Source organism: Papio anubis, chromosome 13 (assembly GCF_008728515.1).
Source record: "Papio anubis isolate 15944 chromosome 13, Panubis1.0, whole genome shotgun sequence".
Classification (NCBI taxonomy): Eukaryota; Metazoa; Chordata; class Mammalia; order Primates; family Cercopithecidae; genus Papio; species Papio anubis.
The window spans coordinates 20,376,789-20,398,046 of record NC_044988.1 but is presented as its reverse complement, the minus strand read 5'-3'; the positions used below and the strand labels follow the sequence as shown (position 1 = coordinate 20,398,046).

The 21,258-nt window shown below is 42.0% G+C and overlaps 1 pseudogene; it reads left to right on the top strand.

Moving 5' to 3' along the window:
• Positions 1-8,769: 8,769 nt before the first annotated feature.
• LOC110741509 lies at positions 8,770-9,691 on the top strand (annotated as a pseudogene).
• The last annotated feature ends 11,567 nt before the right edge of the window (positions 9,692-21,258 follow it).

Here is a 21,258-nt window from a genome sequence, read left to right as displayed (position 1 = left end):
ATTTCAGGTGTCCACTTGACTGGATTAGGAAATAAATACTGACAGGCCTGGTAAAGCATTATTTTGGGGTGTGTCTATGAAGTTGTCTCCAGAGGAGATTGGCATGTGAGTCTGAGTGGACTAAGTGGGGAAGACCTACCCTCGATGTGGGCGGGCACCATCCTATTGACTGGGGATCCGGACAGAACAAAAACAGATCTATCTACGGTAGGTCAATGACAACTGCAGCCTCAGATTTTCAGTCTTCCCTGCATTCTTGCCCCCTACAATGTCACTTTGTAGATCTTCACATCCAGAAGTGATTATTTTCTCCCCACCCTTGACCTGTGCCAGTCTTGTTACTTGCAGCTCAGCCAATAGAATGAGGAAGAGGTTACAGTGTGCCAGCTCTTAGGTTATATTTCAAGAATCTTGCATGGTTCCGTTTCCTCCCGTAGGCCCCTGCCACTGCCAGGAGGACAAAAGGATGAGTGATCATGTGGAGCAGAGTTTGGGTCATCCCGAACTCTTCTTCGCCAGTGGCAAAGAAGGTGTAGAGGTCTTGTTTCTGCTACTTACCTATGTCTTATAGCTCTAGCTCTCACAGAGTTGGTTCAACATGTGGATCATCTCAGTGTCTAAAGCGTACTGTCCTTTACCCATAAATAAACCAGTGCAAGTAGCAAATGTCAGTGCCTTGAAGATTTGAGTTTACCTTTAAAGCCATAGTCATAAAGTCAAGTCTCTCTCCCTCCCTCCCTCCCTTCCTTCCTTCCTTCCTTCCTTCCTTCCTTCCTTCCTTCCTTCCTTCCTTCCTTCCTCCCTTCCTTTGTTCCTTCTTTTGAGACAGAGTCTCCCTCTGTCTCCCAGGCTGGAGTGCAGTGGCACAATCTCAGCTCACAGCAACCTCTGCCTCCCGGGTTCAAATTATTTTCCTGCCTCAGCCTCCCGAGTAGCTGAGATTACAGCTGTGCACCACCATGCCTGACTAATTTTTGTATTTTTAATGGAAATGGGGTTTCACCATGTTGGCCAGGCTGGTCTTGAACTCCTGGCCTCAAGTGATCTGCACGCCTCAGCCTCCCAAAGTGCTTATTAGGCGTGAACCACCATGCCCAGCCAAAGTCAACTATTTATCCTTTCTATTTTAAAAATCCTGTGTCATCCTTCTACCAAGAATTTCTGACTGGTTCTTTTTCATCATCCACCCTAATCTCACAGGTTGTGTGGCCCTGGTACTCTTGTTTGACTGTTTAATCTTCCCTTTCCTTTTCAGCCACTAACTTTGTCCATTACCCTATTCCCCTTCAACTTCTGCTAACTTCTGATTAAGGGCAGTTTAATTCTTTTTCTATTATTATTATAAGGGCAGTTTAATTCTATCTCTTTTCCTCTAATTCCTTAAGATCTTAACATTGGGACTTCACCTCTACAATAAAGCACTCCATTTTCCTAAAAAAGATAGCTCTTTTTATAAGAGAAACTGAAGTTTTCACCATTGAAATCACAATTGAAAAATATAAGTGTAGACGCATATCCATTCCAACGCATTTATTTATCTGTCTATCTATCTATCTATCTATCTATCTATCTATCTATCTATCTATCTATCTATCTGGAGGCAGAGTCTCACTCTGTTGCCCAGGCCGGAGTGCAGTGGTGCGATCTCGGCTCACTGCAACCTCCACCTCCTGGGTTTAAGTGATTCTCATGCCTCAGCCTCCCAAGTAGCTGGGACTACAGGCAACACACCCAGCTAATTTTTGTATTTTTGATAGAGATGGGGTTTCACCATGTTGGCCAGGCAGGTCTCGAACTCCCGACCTCAGGTGATCTGCCCGCTTCAGCCTCCCAAGGTGCTGAAGTTACAGGCTTGAGCCACCACACTTAGCCCAAAGCCACGATTGTAGTTCTGGAACCATGCCAGAGGCTGACAATAAAACATGTTTTCTATTGTGCCAATTATTAAGCTATTGCCTCTCACTTGCAACTCCTCCCCGCCCTTTCCTACCCTAAGATGCTGTGACTAGGACTCTGCAAACTACATTTCTGCTTTGCCAGCTTGCTGTATATTAGATTCTGGTAATACAGGGCTCAAGTGGGAGCCAACGAGTGCAAAGAAGGAAGAAACTTGCTCCTTTCTATTTGTTTCCTCTGGAGCTTCCTTCTGCTTGCAATTCCTGGAAGCATCACACTGGCAATGTTTCTTCACCCTGGCAAAAGCAGCTCCTTCCCATAGCAGCAGGTGAACTCAGGTGGAAGTCTGCCAATACTTGGAGAACTAGATTTATCATGCCCCCATCTCAGAGAAAACAGCACCAGTCAGCAGGTGCCCCTGAGGTTTTGAGGCTTAGCTCCAATGGGGCCTCCTCTAACTTTCTAAATGTTAATAACTCCAGCTTCTTCCTTTTGTACTCTCTGCCCTAGGGATGGATAGTTGCTGCTTTTTACAGTTGCTACATCTGTGATACATTAGACCGCTCTTTTTACCCTTTCAGTTGTTTACACCTTTACACCTAGTTAATCCATTATATTAAATTCTGTCAGTAAAAATAACTGGAGAGGTTTTTGTCTCCTGGCCAGAATTTGATACATCTGTCGTCAAAGACCTGCTAGTCTGAAGCAGAAGACTGTCTCTTCCGAGAAAGGTGTATGTCAAAGGAAGTACAGGAGAACATGGATGAGAAAGTTAAAGTTCAGATTTATCCTGGTGTAGATATAGATATGATCATACATACCAATCAAGGAAAATATTGTAGAATTTCTTCACTTTTGCGAATAATAAAGTGTACTCTTTAAAAATAACTGTTAAAGCCTGGCATAACCTTGTGTCTTTTCTGTGTGACTTTCTTGCAACTTGGCTTTGAAAAATTGAATCTTGGGCAAGGTGCGATGGTTCATGCCTGTAATCCCAGCACTTCGGGAGGCCAAGGCAGGCAGATCATGAGGTCAGGAGTTCAAGACCAGCCTGGCCAATATGGTGAAGCCCTGTCTCTACTAAAAATATAAAAATTAGCTGGGTGTGGTGGAGTGCGCCTATAGTCTCAGCTACTCGGGAGGCTGAGGCAGAAGAATCGCTTGAATTTAGGAGGCGGAGGTTGCCGTGGGCCGAGATCACACCACTGCACTTCAGCCTGGGTGACAGAGCAAAACTCCATCTCAAAAAACAAAAAAAGAAAAAGAGAGAAAGAAAAATTGAATCTTTGTACAGATAGATTCTGCAATCTCAGTGTGACAGACTCAGTCCAGGAACAATTTGCCAGGGTGACGCTACTCCAGACCACACTATTTAGCTTCTGTCCTTCAATAATAAATGAACAAAAAACTCAATTCTCCGTGAGAAGGCAGGAGACTAGAGATCAAAGTGGTGAAAACTTCAACATTGAGAACAAAGCAAAACAAATCAAATGGGTTAAAGATAAATAGAATGTTTCTGACTTTGACAAAACATAAGTACAGTGAGCCCTCCATATTTGTGGATTCTACATTCATGGATTCAACCAACTGCAGATCAAAAATATTCAAAAACATTATGTCTGCACTGAATATATACAGACTTCTCTTGTCACTATTCCCTAAACAATGCGGTATAACAACTATTTACATAGCATTTACAGGGTATTAGGTATTATAAGTAACCTACAGATAAATTAAAGCATACAGAAGGATGTGCATAGGTTATATGCAAACACTGTACCATTTTGTATCAGAGACTTGAGCATCCTCTGATTTTTTGTACAAATTTAAGGGGTACAGCAAGTACAATTTTGTTACATATTTTGTAGTTTGAAATCTGAGCTTTTAGTATAACCACTGTCCAAATAACAACTTTGGATTTTGATATCCAAGGGAGTTCCTAGAACCAATCCCCCATAAATACCAAGGGATGATTATATATTGAAGATTTTATATATGATTTCATCATTATATATTGATGATTATATGTTGAAGATTACATATTGAAGTCTACTTACAATAGTCAATAATTTATTGAGCTTTTGTGAGTTAAATGCTTTACATTTCAAATCCCATATAAACTTATAACAACTCTTTAATTTAGGTGCTTTCATTATCCTTTATTTACAGATGAGAGAACTGAGGCAAAAACAGTTCAGGGAGATTTTCCAAGACCATCCAACCAGTAAGTGGGTGAGAATAAGAACCCAGGCTTGTCTGATATAAAGCCAGAGCTCTTCACCAGGAGGGATACTGATTTACCTTAAGCTCTTTAAGAGTGTTACATAAAATAATAGCAAGTTGTAATAAACATACTTCAAGGACGTTTACATAGTTTCCTATTAGATCAGCAAAGCCATGTTTAGAATAGTGATTTTGAAATAGTATTCAAGTGCTTTTCAAATCAAACACCAAATGAAGGAACTCAAGAGAAATTCGAGAATTATGAGGTCCATGCAAGATTTAATTTAAATGACAACAAGCTGACACACTATGTATTATTTCACTGGTTTGATATTAATATTCATGGAAACTTTTTCAACGTTTCTTGAGATATCTTTTTCATCTTTGTCTCTTCATTACCTAGGATAATACCTGACCCATGATGCATTTTTAATAAAGATTTGTTGAAGAAAAGAAGAATTTGGTCAATTCATGTCTCCATTATGATTTAATGAATATTCAAATGCGTGGGCTCTCTGCCTACATGGTTAATTTTTAAAACTTAGGTAACTAAATCCTAGTTAGCCTGAATGGCCTTAAGAGAGATTCACAGAGTCAACTACTTTGCCAAAGTCATTTAGCGAGCGTGTGATGGAACCAGGATTGGAACTCAGGGCTGTCAAACTCAAATCCAGCTCTTATCCAGTGTTCAACTGCTTTAAATAGTCTCTTCTCTCTGTCTCTTAGTTTTCACATCTGTAAAACTGAAAAAACAATGCCTACCTAAATAGATTTGATTTACTCAATAAATAAAGTCAAGCATGTTGACAATTAAAACTGAAATTCATATTTTCAACATTTCTTCGTAATTGGAGACAGATTGAAAAAACTGTCTTAAAATTAATATGATTTAGTAAAGGATGCCAGATGAAACAAGGAGATTGTTTTGGACAACATTTTAAAAGCTAGATCCATACAGTATTTCTCACAACTTTTCAGAGCTGTAATGAAGACTTCAAAATCATAGTTATAGAAACAATTTCCTGGCTTTAAAATTAATTTTGGCATTATATGGTACTTACTTTAACGTCAATTTTCTTTGTTTCAAAAACATTCAAAGCATATTAAAAGAAATATTGGGCCGGGCACGGTGGCTCACACCTGTAATCCCAGCACTTTGAGAGGCTGAGGCAGGCGGATCACCTAAGGTCGGGAGTTCGCGACCAGCCTGACCAACATGGAGAAACTCAGTCTCTACTAAAAATACAAAAATTAGCTGGGCGTGGTGGCTCACGCCTGCAGTCCCAGCTACTCAGGAGGCTGAGGCAGGAGAATAGCTTGAACCCGGGAGGCAGAGGTTGCAGTGAGCCAAGATCACGCCACTGCACTCCAACCTGGGGACAGAGTGAGACTCCATCAGGAAAAAAAAAAAAAAAAGAGAGAGAAAGGGGAGATTATGAACAGAGAGTAGAGGACAGTGGAGGAAAATTGAGATGACTTTTTGGAAGAAAGAAAGGAAACATTTGTGCTCATACATCCTACAATATATCAGGTAGGAGTTTGCTTTTAAGTTGGGCTTTGAAGGAAGGCTAAATTCAGTAGTTGGATACAGAAAGAATCAACTTCCTTGGGGTGTGTGTCGGAGGGGGGAGAGAGAGAGAGAGAGAGAGAGACCTGGGGTGTTGAGAGCAGTTGTGATTTATATGGCAAGTAGGTACTCATCATCTTGGTTGAATACACATTTTCTTTTTCTTTCTTGAGAGGAAGTTTCACTCTTGTTGTCCAGGCTGGAGTGCAGTGGCATGATCTTAGCTCACTGCAAGCTCTGCCTCCCAGGTTCAACCCCGTAGATACGGGGTTTCACTATGTTGGCCAGGATGGTCTTGATCTTTTGAACTCATGATCCGCCTGCCTTGGCCTCCCAAAGTGCTGAGATTACAGGCGTGAGCCATCGCGCCCGCCTCCTCATTCTTAAAACATGTGGTGAAAACCGTGGCACAGCATGCTTTGATTTGGACTGGACATGTCACTGGCTCTCCTGACAAAATGGAACTGGAGAATAGTATGACCTTCACTTTCATGGAAATCTTCATATTCCTTACTGCATGGTGTTTTCCACTGTGTGTGTGTGTGTGTGTGTGTGTGTGTGTGTGTGTGTGTGTGTGTAACAGATTCACCCTTTGCAGGTCTCCTCAAAGCCGATTCCTCCAGAGATAGGTAAAGTCTTTCTTGTCCAACTCTATTTGTATCTTCTTGTACCCATTCCATGTCCTGCAACATGAAATTATATGGGACTGAGGGCCTCCCTCCCAAATTCTTGCAGCCATTGTCGTCTTTCAATTTAAGACATAACAGGCGCTTTACCCGTAGGTGGGCAACTGGCTCCACAGCAGATTTAAATTGACCAGAAGGATAATTTTAAAGTTCTAATTCTAGACACCTGACCAAGAAAAATGCCGGCCTTTGTGAACATCATCTAAAGGGTAATACGGTGAAATGAGATGAGCTTGAGGTTTGAATTCCATCTCTGAAATTTATACCTTATTCACTTTGATGAGAATAATTGAGTATTTCTAGTCTGACATGAATCCTCAAAACAACTGTTTGCAGTAGCTCCTATTCCCCATTGCCACTCGCATTTCATAGGTAAAGAAACTGAGGCTTAGAGAGTCCATTTTCCTTCCAAGATCAGCTAGTTAATGATTGTGTCAGGATTGGAACTCAAGGCAATGAAACTCAAGCCCCAGCTCTTAACCTCAATTTTATATAGCTTCATAAGTTCCATAACTTATTTCTCAGTTTTCTTATCTTAAAAATTGAACAAATAATTTCTACCTCACTGGGTGGGTGGTTGGAGTAGCAACACAATAAATATTAGCTTCCTTTCACCTGAAACTGTGGAATTGCTAAATCAATTTGAGTCAAGACCTTTGGTAGAAATAAGTGAACATTATAGGTAATGCCCTGAATTTCATCCTCTGTTTTTCCAAGTAATTATAGGCCTCCCAATGACCCAGGTGCTTCCTGGTTGCAGATTTGAGTCTCCTACAGAGAGCAGGCTTCAGAAATGCCTTCGTTGGTCCTTAGCAATTTAAACACCTTTGCTGTGAGTGATTGAGGACTTTTAAAAGAGCACTTCTCACATTTTGTTGACTATAGCTTTTCCCTTTACAAATAGAAACAATTGTGTAAATTTACATATGTATCAATCTGAGCAGGGTTAGCTGTGTATTAACTTGGGGCAAGGAAAACTTAAGTCTAGAAAGGGAAATTGTCTTTAGTTTATACAAAGGAGAGGAAATGTACTCCTACTCCCCACAGAGAGGAAGAATGGACGAAGAAAGTACAAATGACCTATAGCCACATTGCTAAATCCCTTTCTCCTTTCCACAACAAACGATCAACATTCAGTGACAATACTATGATGTTGATTTTGTTTTAAAGTGGTGTATCATCAATTTTCATTTCTTGTTTTCTCTTTTCCTATCAGGTGAGATAAAGCCAATGAATGAGTACTTTTGATGAATCACAATGGCCTTTTTGATCTTTTGATCTTCCCCTTATTATTCAACTAAGACAACATAGAGCCATTTCCAAGGGTTTACACAAGCTTTTTTGTTTGTTTCCCATGCTATAAATTGGAAGACCTGAGTATTAGTGTCTGCAATTCCCTTTTTTCCTGATACTGAGAAAACAACAGAACTTCTCTTGAGTTTTAGTTTCCTATTTACATTAATCAATTTTATATTTATCAAGCATTCCTTATGCAGCAAACACTGTGTTGTTGGGAGTTGTGCAAAGGAGTATAATAATGCTGCCCTATTTACCCCCACAAAATCATTGCAAGATGAAGCGTCCAAACACTCTGTCCATCACCAAAAGTTGATAATTATCTTGTTCTAAGAAGGTCAGGCAAATGAAAGCTCTTTGTAGACTAAGTGTGCTACAGATGCTAGTGATGGGGATGGTGGTAATGAGGATAGTGATGCCGGTGACGATGAGCAGGGGGCATGCTGTGAATAGTATCTATCCAGTGTCAGGAAAGTATTGATGCTACTGCTCTAGATTCATTGCAGATTTCAAAGGGGCAAACAAAACTTTTATGGGCATGGAAATGGAGTAGGAAATGATAGACCTTTTTTTTTTGCATTGATCTAATAGAAGGTTGCTGCAGGGAGCCTATAAGCCTATAGCACATACATCAACATTATGTTCAAGTTCTCAAGATCAGATTCCTGGGCTCTCTCTTTCACATGCAACATTAACATTCTTCTTGACACATTTTGTAATGTGCTAGCCAGAGTTAGACAGAAACTCAGATATCTAAGAGCCTACTGAATTATTTATAATCCTCGAAGCTGCCAAATGAAATTTACAGGTTGTAATTTTTTCAGAGCATCTCACTAAAAATAACAATCCCAAGGCCGGGTGCAGTGGCTCACACCTGTAATCTCAGCACTTTGGGAGGCCAAGGCGGGTGGATCACGAGATCAAGAGATCGAGACCATCCTGGCCAACATGGTGAAACCTCGTCTCTACCAAAAATACAAAAATTAGCCGGGCGTGGTGGTGTGTGCCTGTAATCCCAGTTACTCTGGAGGCTGAGGCAAGAGAATCACTTGAACCTGGGAGCTGGAGCTTGCGGTGAGCTGAGATTGCGCCACTGCACTCCGGCCTGGGGACAGAGCAAGACTCCATCTCAAAAATAAATAAAAATAAAAATAAATTTAAAAAAAGAATCCCAGAACTGATTACATGCCCCTCCACACAGCAGGCATTATTTTTAGTACACTGAGCACTCTCTGGTATAAAAGATAAAAACGAGACACTTGACACTCACTACTAGTTTGTTCCTTGAGTCAAATAATACTAAAATCTAGGATTTAGAAAATATTATTGTTCTCTCTTTTTTACACATGATGTTGATACGGCTTCTAAAACAATCTCAAAGTCATTAAACTATCATTCTAAAATAAAATACTTGAGATTTCTGCATTTCTAAATTTTATATATAGCTCATATTCATACTAAAGCCAAGACTTAAAAGACTGTGTAGCCCAATGTCTGTTTCACTTTTTAAATGATTGGTCCTTGTGGATACAGTCTGGTAAGAATCTAAATTAGGCAAAGCTGACACCAGGACTCCAAGATGGCGTCAGTCATACCAGCGAAGGACAAGAAACGTCTAGAGGTCAAACTAGGGGAGCTGCCAAGTTGGACCTTGATGCAGGACTTTACCCCTAGTGCATTGCCGGAGCGATTCAAAGAGGTTACTACCGGTGCTACAACAAGTACATCAACGTGAGGAAGGGGAGCATCGCAGGGCTGACCATGGTGCTGGCAGGCTACATGCTCTTTACTGCCTTTCCTACAAGGAGCTCAAGCACGAGCGGCTACCCAAGTACCACTGAAGAAGAGGACAAGCTCTGCACTCCCCACCATGACCTTCTTGGCCCAAGCCCCTCCATGAGGAACACAATCTCGATCGTTGCTGAATCCTTTCATATCCTAATGGGAAGTAACCTCCAAATAAAAGATGACAGGTAAAATATATATATTTATATACGTGTGTGTGTGTGTGTGTGTATGTGTATATATATGAGTTAAGGCCAGGCATGGTGGCTCACGCCTGTAATCCCAGCACTTTGGGAGGCCGAGGTGGGCGGATCACTTGAGCACAGGAGTTTGAGACCTGCTGGGCCAACATGGCGAAATCCTGTCTATATCAAAAAATAAAAAAATTAGCCAGGTGTGGTGGCTGCGCCTGTAGTCCCCGCTACTCCAGAGGTTGAGAGGCAGGAGAATCATTTGAATCCAGGAGGTGGAGGCTGCAGTGAGCCGAGGTTGTGCCACTGCATTCCAGCCTGGGCGACAGAGTGAAATTCTGTCTCAAAATAAATAAATTAATTAAATAAATAAAAGTTAAAAATTATTTGGATAGATGCCAATTCAAATGCTTTGTTAGATGTGTGCATTTTCTGTTGCTGCTGTAATAAATTACCATAAACCTAGTGGCTTAAAACAACGCGATTTATTTTTACAGTTTTGGAGGTCAGAAGTCCAAAAATTAGTAGCCGAGGCTAAAGTCAAAGTGTTGGCAGGACTGGCTTCTTCTGGAGGCTCTGAAGGGATAATTCATTTCCTTGCCTTTTCTAGTTTCTAGTGGTCCTCTGTATTCCTTGGTTTGTGACATCCTGCTTCATCTTCAAAGTATGCTTCCATCATCACATCACCTTCTCAATCATCTTCTTCTTCAATTTTTTTTTTTGTTTTTTGAGACAGAATCTCACTCTGTTGCCCAGGCTGGAGTGCAGTGGCCCGATCTCAGCTCACTGCAACCTCCGCCTCCCAGGTTTAAGTGATTCTCCTGCCTCAGCCTCCCAAGTAGCTGGGACTACAGGCATGCACCACCACGCCCAGCTAATTTTTGTGTTTTTATTAGTAGAGATGGGGTTTCGTCATATTGGCCAGGCTGGTCTCAAACTCCTGACCTTGTGATCTGTCTGGCTTGGCCTCCCAAAGTGCTAGGATTACAGGTGTGAGCCACCGTGCCCGACCCACTTTCTCATCTTCTGTAGTCAAATCTTCGATGGGGTTCAGGGCACGCCACCCCAAAATATAGCACCTTGGCATTTGAGAAAATAGCAGAACCAGGAAGGTCACTTCACCTTTCACCACCCTTCCTCCATAATGCAAATCATAAAACCTAGGAAGAATTTTCTGATCTTCCCCTGAAGCATGTCGTAAGATTCTTACTAAAGAGGTGCCCTCCCTATACCTGGAGGAAAAAGCTAAGACAGAGATGCCAAGAAGAAACTGAACAAACAGGCCTCGCTGAGTTCCCCTCAGTTTATTACCATTAGATCAGATCAGACCCCTTTTATCCAATCATACTTCTGCATGACTGTCCACTCTTTATTAAACCTAAGCACAAAAATACATGGGTTTCCCTCTTCCATTGGGCCTTTATTTCCGTTGTTGTTGTTGTTGTTGTTGTTTTTGAGATGGAGTTTCGCTCTTGTTGCTCAGGCTGGAGTGTAATGGCATGATCTTGGCTCACCACAACCTCCACCTCCTGAGTTCAAGTGACTCTCCTGCCTCAGCCTTCAGAGTAGCTGGGATTACAGGCATGCACCACCATGCCTGGCTAAGTTTGAATTTTTAGTAGTCACGGGATTTCTCCATGTTGGCCAGGCTGGTCTTGAACTCCTGGCCTAGGTGATCCGCCTGCCTTGGCCTCCCAAAGTGCTGGGATTACAGGCGTGAGTCACCGCGCCCAGCCAGGGCCTTCATTTCCTTATGAGGGCTCCCATGTCACATAAAACTTATTGAGTAAATGTGTATGCTTTCCTCTGTCAATCCATCTTTTGATGGGGCCTCAGCCATGATCCTAGTGATGGGTAAGGAAGAGATTTCCTGTCCCCCACATTTGCCTTTGCCTTCCTCTTGTAAAGACACTTACCATAACGCTTAGGGCCTGCAAGATAATCTCCGTGTTATAAGATAGTTCTTTAATCACATTTACAAAGCCTTTTTTTTTGTTATACAAATTAATGTTTTCAAGTTCAGAGAATTAAGAAGTGGGTATCTTGGGTGGGAAGGGACATTATTATGTCTACCACACCAGATGAGTCACTCATTAATATGGGGCTTTTGTAGACCTTATCTAGATGTTCTACTACATGAAAAAGGTAAAATAACATTTGATTTCACATCTAATCAAGATGTTCATCACAGTAAACTCTATGGAGAACTCCAACTAGAGCACCTGACATTCAAGATTATGGGGCAGGAAAGAATTGAATCAAAGAAAAGTAACAAATAAAGAAGTCTCACAATAAATCTCACAGATTAATTGAAGGCAAGATGATTTTACATCCAAAGAAATCTGTTGCTTGCCTTCTATCTCCATCTCTTTAATTAAAGACACACGCAAAGCTAACAGGAGTCAGCCTGTGTTGAAAAACTGAAGTAGGTTGGGTGCAGTGGCTCACGCCCGTAATCCCAGCGCTTTGGGAGGGAGGCTGAGGCGGATGCATCACCTGTGGTCAGGTGTTTCAGATCAGCCTGGCCAACATAGTGAAACCCTGTGTCTACTAAAAATACCAAAAAAATTAGCTGGGCATGGTGGGGGTGGGGGGTGCCTATAATCCCAGCTACTTGGGAGGTTGAGGCAGGAGAATTGCTTGAACCCGGGAGGCAGAGGTTGCAGTGAGCCAAGATTGCACCACTGCACTCCAGCCTGGGCAACAGAGCAAGACTCCATCTCAAAAAGTTTTTCTTTTTTTTTTGTAAAATTTCCCTAGTAACTGATGATGTTTAGCATCTTTTCATGTGCTTACTGGCCATGTTTATGTCTTTTTAATTAAGGTGTTTGGTCAAATATTTTGCAGTTAAAAAAGAATGAGTTAAAATTATTTCAACTGTGCACTTTGTTGTGTCCGATATTGACCCAGGCCTGATTATCAACAGGTTTTGTTTTGTTTTATTATTTGGTTAAGTCTCCATCCTAGATGGAGTATTAGGTTTGCTACTTTTTAACTCATGGATTAACTCTGCACTTGGGGAATCTTTGGACAGCATCAAACCCACCTACAGAATTCTGTGATTTAATTTCTTATTGAAAAAATAAATTTTAGAGATAGGGTCTGTCACCCAGGCTGGAGTGCAGTGGTGCAATCATAGCTCACTGCAGCCTCAAACTCCTGAGCTCAAGCAATCTTCCCCACTCAGCCTCCTGAGTAACTGGGGCTACAGGACCATCCCACTACTCCCAGCTAAGTTTTTAATTTTTTCAGAGATGGAGCTGGGGGTAGTAAGTGGGGGAATAGGGAGATGTTTGTGGAGGTCTTGCTATGTTGCTCAGGCTGGTCTTGAACTCCTGGCCTCAAGCGATCCACCCGCCTCTGCCTCTGGAGTAGCTCCGATTACAGGCTTGAGCCACTGCGCCCGGCTGGAAATACTTAATCTGGTTAAGAAAATGCAAATTGTACCACCAGAGAAACCTTCATTTTTCACTTTGAAGTGAGGATTACAAGATAAGGATCCTTCATATATATATACAATTCTATTTTGAGACAGAGTTTCGCTCTTGTTGCCCAGGCTGGAGTGCAATGCGTGATCTCGGCTCACGGCAGCCACCACCTCCCAAGTTCAAGTGATTCTCCTGCCTCAGCCTCCCAAGTAGCTGGGATTACAGGCACCTGCCACCATGCCCACCTAATTTTGTATTTTTAGTAGAGACAGGGTTTCTTCATGTTGGTCAGACTGGTCTCGAATTCCTGACCTCAGGTGATCAGCCCACCTCAGCCTCCCAAAGTGCTGGGATTACAGGCGTGAGCCACCGTGCCCGGCAGATCCTTCCAATATTTAGAAACAAGGTTGGGGTTGGGAAAGAGGGGATGTAGGGATGGGGAGGAATCTGACTTCAACAATTGATGTGGGTTTGAGAACCTCGGATTCACCCCCTAAGTATTGACATGCAAAGAAACAGCATGAAAAGGGAAAAACATTTAAGGGTTGCTGGACCTCAGTGAAAAGGCAGAGGTTTATATGGCTTGTAATATATAAGGAGCTTCACATTTCCTCTCTTAAAGAAGAGGAAAACAGTAGAATTGTGTCTGTGTGTGTGTGTGTGTTTATTTGGAAGAGTTGATTCTCAGTCATTGATACTAAATGTAAATTTCAGAAGTTCAAATGATAATATCTGGTGACTCCTTTACAAACCATAGGACAGGAGCAGGCATCTGTCAGAAATAAGGCAAACTTCAACTTTTTAAAAATTGTGCAGGATGTCACTGTATTTTCAAAGGATTTATGACATGTGCTCGATTAATATAGATCTGCTCATATAAAAGTTAACGTGGCCGGGCGCGGTGGCTCAAGCCTGTAATCCCAGCACTTTGGGAGGCCGAGACGGGCGGATCACGAGGTCAGGAGATCGAGACCATCCTGGCTAACAAGGTGAAACCCCGTCTCTACTAAAAAATACAAAAAAACTAGCCGGGCGAAGTGGCGGGCGCCTGTGGTCCCAGCTACTCGGGAGGCTGAGGCAGGAGAATGGCGTGAACCCGGGAGGCGGAGCTTGCAGTGAGCTGAGATCCGGCCACCGCACTCCAGCCTGGGGGACAGAGCCAGACTCAGTCTCAAAAAAAAAAAAAAAAAAAAAAAAGTTAACGTAAAGCTCCATTTTCCATTGTTTTCATACGGAGAAAGTGTTTTGAATTCCAAATAGTTTTTCCCCCAAACAATTTTAAATATCTCTGCCAATAATGGGATGGTATACTTCATTTGCCTCCATAATTGTGTTCCTGAAATACAAATTACATTTTTGTAACTCGAATTGAATAATAATATTCCCAGACTCCCCATTATGTAAATAAATTGGTATGTGTATGCTAAAAGCAGCGCATACATAGATTATACATTGTTTCAATAATAGAGAAACTGAGGCACAAGAGAATAAGTGACCCTAAAACACCAACAGGCAATGATAGCACTGGGAACAGACACAGGATTTTTGACTTCCAGCCAGAACCATGAAAAATATACCAACTTCCCTTCCTAAAGCAGAGCACATTTTTATTATTGACTATAGATTTAAAACCTTAAAAAAATTGTCTTTTTATCCTCTAAGACATTGTTTCAAACATGAATTACTGGAAAATTATTTCAACTGTGCACTATGTTGTGTCCCATGTTGATCCAGGCTTGATTATCAACAGGTTTTGTTTTATTTAATTATTTGGTTAAGTCTGCATCCTGGATGGAGTATTTAGATTTGCTACTTTTTAACTCATGGATTAGCTCTTCACTTGGGGAATCTTTGGACGGCATCAAACCCACCTACAGAATTCTGTGATTTAATTTCACTTATGAATTTAAAGGGCTTACAGCTGCCTTCACAGTTAAATGAGGATATACTGAGATGTTGCCCTCCCTGGCAGAGACAATTCCCCAAACAGCCGGACTTCTGCACTCGCAGGCATGGATAGTTTGACCAAGGAGAATGAAGCTAGCACACACACACACAAACACATCATCTGAGACTTTCAGAAAATGGGGATCCTAAGGGAAATCTTGGAGCATAAATTACTTTGCAGGCTTGTTTTTTTTGTTTGTTTGTTTGTTTTGTTGTTTTTTTTGTTTGTTTGTTTGCTAGATCTTGGTTGAAAGAGATTTGTGTTCTTTCCAGATGCACAGCTGTGGAGTCTCTGGGGGAATTTCTTGCTCTTTTTCATTTTTGCATATCAGCCAAAAACTGAGATCTAAGCACCAAATGTAATATCACAAACCCCACAGATGATGTGGGTGGGTTTTCCAAAGGAGACTAGACAAGGAGCTGATTAAAATCCAAGCTGGGGATTCTGAGGGCTATGCTGCACCACGGGTAGCGGGATGAGGGGCAAGAGAGCTGAACAGGTTGTTTTGTTTTGTGGTTGTTTTTGTTGTCATTGCTTTGTTTTGTGGTTGTTTTTGTTGTCATTGCTGTTTGTTTGTTCAGCTCTCACTGTGGCTCTAACCATTAGTATAAACTTGGCCAAATTAATTGGCCTTTTGTTATCTCAGTTGTGCTGGTGAAATAAATGTTTGTTATATGAAAAAAAAAATTAGTGAACAAACCATAGATTAATTTTTGCTTGTCTTGTAATTAGGTATGTGACCTTAGCCAAGTGATGTGATCTTTACTCCTTTATTTCTTTATCTCATAAGGTAGTCTAAAATTTATCCTGGTTCTTTTTTTTTTTTTTTTTTTGAGACGAGGTCTTGCCCTGTCACCAAGGCTAAAGTACAGTGGTGCAGTCACACCTCACTGAAGCCTCAACCTCCTGGGCTCAAGTGATTCTCCCACCTCAGGCTCCTGGATAGCTGGGACTGCAGGTACATGCCAGTTTTTTATATTGGCATATAAAAATGCTACACATGGCCAATTTTTTATATTTCTTGTGGAGACAGCATTTCGCCATGTTGCGCAGGCTGGTCTTGAACTCCTGGTGTCAAGTGATCCTCCTGCCTCTGCCTCGCAAAGTGCTGGGATTCCAGGTGTGAGCCACCGTGCCCGGTCTCCATACTTTTCCTTTCCCTGAAGGAAGAGGAGAAATGAACGAAATATTCTCACCTTGCTTTTCTCCTTCCCTCTTGTCTCCTGGTAAGGCTCCTACTGGCCAAACCCAACAGAACACCATAAGGCAAGAGAATCGGTTTGTGAAACCCACACAGGTTCACCTCCTGTGGAAGGATGCAGGGTGGAAAAGGATGGAGAATGTACAGCAAGGAGCAAAGAACCTGGCTGACCTACTCTAGTGTTCACCAGAAAGAGCTGCAGTAAGGACAGGGAGGGTGAGACTTACCCAGAAATAAATGTCGAAGTCACCGGGTGTGGTGGCTCACACCTGTAATCTCAGCACTTTCGGAGGCCAAGGCAGGTGAGTCACTTGAGGTCAGTAGTTTGAGACCAGCCTGACCGACATGGTAAAACCCCATCTCTGTCAAATACAAAAAATTAACTGGGGGTGGTGGCGCATGCCTGTAATCCCAGCTACTTGGGAGGCTGAGGCAGGAGAATCCCTTGAAATCAAGAGGTGGATGTTGCAGTGGGCTGAGATTGTGCCATTGCATTCCAGCCTGGGAAAACCCATTAGGTGACTGCCTAAAGTCATGTAACAGAACAAAGGTAAGAGAAGAAATCTGGGAACATAATTAATGTTAAACAATAATACGTCAAATGGCAGCTTCTGACATCAAGGGCAGGACTATGGCTAATGGAATACAGTTTCTACTGATTCAGAAAACAAACCGAGTGTGGATTTTGAATGGCCAGAGAGCTATCTAGTTACAGAGCCTGTAGTAGTGAAAATAGGCTAAGCTATACTGCTCTAACAAGCAGATTCTGAACTCAGAGTGGGTAACACACATAGAGCCATTTTTTTCTCCCCAACAAAATCTGCTGGAGTGTGGCCTCTTTCCAGGGCAGCTCCCATCCAAGTGGTGAGTCAGGGATCTAAGCATTTATCATTTTTTAATTATGTCATCTGGAACATGTGACTTCCAAGTTGCCACAGCAGAGGAAGGGAGAGCTGGAAGGCTGCACTTAAATGCTTGAGCCCAGAAGTGACATACATCACTTCCGCTTAATAGCCATTGGTTAGAACTAGTTACATGGCCCTGCTCATCGGTGGGAGCTGGGAAGTGTCAGACCACATGAATATTTGGTGACAGATAAATATCTCTGCTGCAGTCCTACTTTAATTACTTATGTAGGCAGGATAGGGGTTGCTGGATTAGGTGAAGGAGACCCCTTAGGTACATAAGAAAAGGTTACTTTTAAGGCCAGGTGTGGTGGCTCATACCTGTAATCCCAGCAATTTGGGAGGCCGAGGCGGGCAGATCACGAGGTCAGGAGATCGAGACCATCCTGGCTAACACAGTGAAACCCCGTCTCTACTAAAAATACAAAAAATTAGCCAAGCATGGTAGCACACGCCTGCAGTCCCAGCTACTCAAGAGGCTGAGGCAGGAAAATTGCTTGAATCCAGGAGATGGAGATTGCAGTGAGCTGAGATAGCACCACTTCACTCCAGTCTGGGCGACAGAGCGAGACTCCATCTCAAAAAAAAAAAAAAAAAAGAAAGAAAAGAAAAGGTTACTTTTTAGTAATGGAGTCTTGTTCTCTCTACCTTCCCAGGAATCTGAACTTTCTTACAAAAGAAGGTTAAACTGGACGTGTTCATTAATATAACATTATTATTGAATACTGTTCAGGGATGTAGCTGAAGCAAATATGAGGTAATGGCAAGAGCACAGGATTTAGGATCAGATACTATAGCCTCAACTCTATCATGTAACCATGGGGCTATTACTGATCTTCTCTGAGCATGCCTTCTTTTTCTTTTTTTAGAGTCAGGATCACACTCTGTCACCCAGGCTGGAGTTCAGTGGCACAATCACAGCTCACCGCAGCCTCGAATGCCTGGCCTCAAGCAAACAGCAGTTTTCTTATCTGTGAAATGGGGACAAAATGTCTGCCCTTGAGGGTTCTTGCAAGAAGGGTGTTGCCTTAGTCATGAGAGCTAGGGAAGGTGTTCCTAACGCAAAACAATTCATCAGAGAGGTGAAGGTAGAGGAGGAATTCACACATGAAGGGGGCTGAGGGAAATGATTTCAGAAAAGAAGCAGGCCTGGCGCGGTGGCTCACGCCTGTAATCCCAGCACTTTGGGAGGCCGAGGCGGGTAGATCGCCTGAGATCAGGAGTTCGAGACCAGCCTGGCCAACATGGTGAAACCTTGTCTCTACAAAAAATACAAAAAAATTAGCCGGGTGTGGTGGCAGGCACCTGTAATCCCAGCTACTTGGGAGGCTGGGACAGGATAATTGCTTGAACCCAGGAGGCGGAGGTTTCTGTGAGCCAAGATTGTACCACTGCACTACAGCCTGGACCACAGAGCAAGACTCTGTCAAAAAAAAAAAAAAAAAAAAAAAGAAGAATAAAAGAAAAAAGAAACAGTCTCTGTGCTGGGAAGGACATCTTCAAGTAGAAGGACCCAAAGAAAGTCACAGTAGTGGTGTATAAGAGGGAGATTAAACATCAACCTTGCAGGTCATGTTTGGAATTTTGGTCTTCATCCTAACAATGAAAGGAAGATCTTAATGGAGATCTCTTAGGTTCTAAATAAAGGGAATCATATGATCTGACTTGTGTTTTAAAAAGATCTCCCAGGTTGCAGTGAAGAGAATCCATTCGTAGGGAAGAGTAATATCAAATATACCAATCAAGAGGCCATTGGAGTAGATCAACTGATGAGTTTGGTTGAAGTAGGTGTACAGAAAAATAAGATGAAGAAAGGTACTTAAAAGGTAAAATTAATAGTACTTAATGGGAAATGGGATATAGGGTGTTAGGAAAAGGGAGGTGTCAAGAATTGCTGCTACATTTTTGGCTTGCCTAAGTGAATGAATAGTACATTATTCCCTGAAATTAACTCTGTAAGAAGACCAGGCTTGGGATATGGGAGGAAGATCAAGAATTTACTTTTGGACACATGCACATGTATGTTTATTGTGGTACTGTTCACAATAGCAAAGACTTGGAACCATCCCAAATGCCCATCAGTGATAGACCGGATAAAGTAAATGTGGCACATATACACCATGGAATACTATGCAGCCATAAAAAGGATGAGTTCATGTCCTTTGCAGGGAAATGGATGAAGCTGGAAACCATCATTCTGAGCAAACTAGCACAAAGACAGAAAACCAAACACCACATATTCTCACTCATAAGTAGGAGCTGAACAATGAGAACACATGGACACAGGGAGGGGAACATCACACACTGAGGCTTGTCAGGGGGTCCAGGGGTAGGAGAAGGGTAGCATTAGGAGAAATACCTAATGTAGATGATGGGTTGATGGGGACAGCAAACCACCGTGGCATGTGTATACCTATGTAACAAACCTGCACATTCTGCACATGTATCCCAGAACTTAAAGTATAATAAAAAATGTTTTAAAATGATGTATTTTTGCACTCCTTTGCCATTTTTCTGTATATTTTTAGATGTATCCCGTATAAGCAGAATGTTATTGGATTTTGTTGTCTTTTTTAAACCAAGTCTGACAATTTAAAAAAAAAGTTCACTTTTGGCTATGTTGAAATTTTGTTCCTTTGAGTAATTCAAGTGGAGATGACAGGAAGAAATTGATCTAATGTGTAAAATGCATGGTTTTCCTGGAGTACAGTACACAAAAATCAGTGACCATTATTATTGCCATTATTATTATTTCTATTATGACTTTGAGGGACTTTCATAACTGGTGTCCAATTTACCTGCTTAGACTAAAATAGTATTACTTGCTTTCAGTCATAATTTGCCATTCTATTTTCATCTATTCTATTTCAATTTACCAATTATTTATGGTCCAGTTTAGATGTCACCTTCTCCATGTGTAAAGGCTTTGCTTATTCTCAAAAAATCTTCAGACTCTGAAATCCTGTAAAATTTTGTGAATCTCAAATACTAGCTTTTGGCATTATTCCAAATTGAGCTGTCCTGACTGGAACCTCTTGTCCTTCTAGTTATCACACTCTCTTATCCCCTCCTAAACAAATTTTGGGTCTCCAGTTTCTACGTTTCCTCTGTTTTCCCTATCAGCATCCCTCCCATCTTCCCTTTCTTCCTTACCCATCATTTCAACAACATTCTTGTCAATATTTTCAACCTCTTTGTTTTTCAGTCCTTCTATTGCAATTGTCTAGCGAGATCGGGCACATTGGCTTACGCCTGTAATCCCAGCACTTTGGGAGGTTGAGGTGGGCAGATCGATTGAGCCCAGGAGTATGAGACTAGACTGGACAACATGGAAAAACCCCCATCCCTACTAAAAATACAAAAATTAGCTGGGTGTGGTAGTGCACGTCTATAATCCCAGCTACTTGGGAGGCTGAGGCAGGAGAATGGCTTGGACCAGGGAGGCGGAGGCTGTGGTGAGCCAAGATTGCACCACTGCACTCCAGCCTGGGTGACACAGTGAGACCCCATTCCCCACACCCCCACAAAAAAACAATTGTCTAACAAAATCTAACCCTACATTAAGCCAATCATCTACCACCTCTAAGATTTTATCTAGGCTTGTAAACACTGCTGGAGAAATTCACACTATGATGAGAACAACTGTGTGGTACTGTTATTGGAAAGGGGTCCTGATCCAGACCCCAAAGGAGGGTTCTTGGACCAGACCCCAAAGGAGGGTTCTTGGACCTCATGCAAGAAAGGATTCGGGACCAGTCCAAAGAGTAAAGTGAAAGTAAGTTTAAGAAAGTAAAGGAATAAAAGAATGGCTACTCCATAGGCAGAGCAGCGGCATGGGCTGCTGGATAGCTATTTTTATGGTTATTTCATGATTATGTGCTAAACAAGGGGTGGATTATTCATGAGTTTACTGGGAAAGGGGTAGGCAATTCCTGGAACTGAGAGTTCCTCCCCATTTTAGACCATATAAGGTAACTTCCAGACATTGCCATGACATCTGTAAGCTGTCATGGTGCTGGTGGGAGTGCCTTTTAGCATGATAACGCATTATAATTAGCATATAATGAGCAGTGAAAATGAGCAGAGGTCACTTTTGTCGCCATCTTGGTTTTGGTGGGTTTTGGCCAGCTTC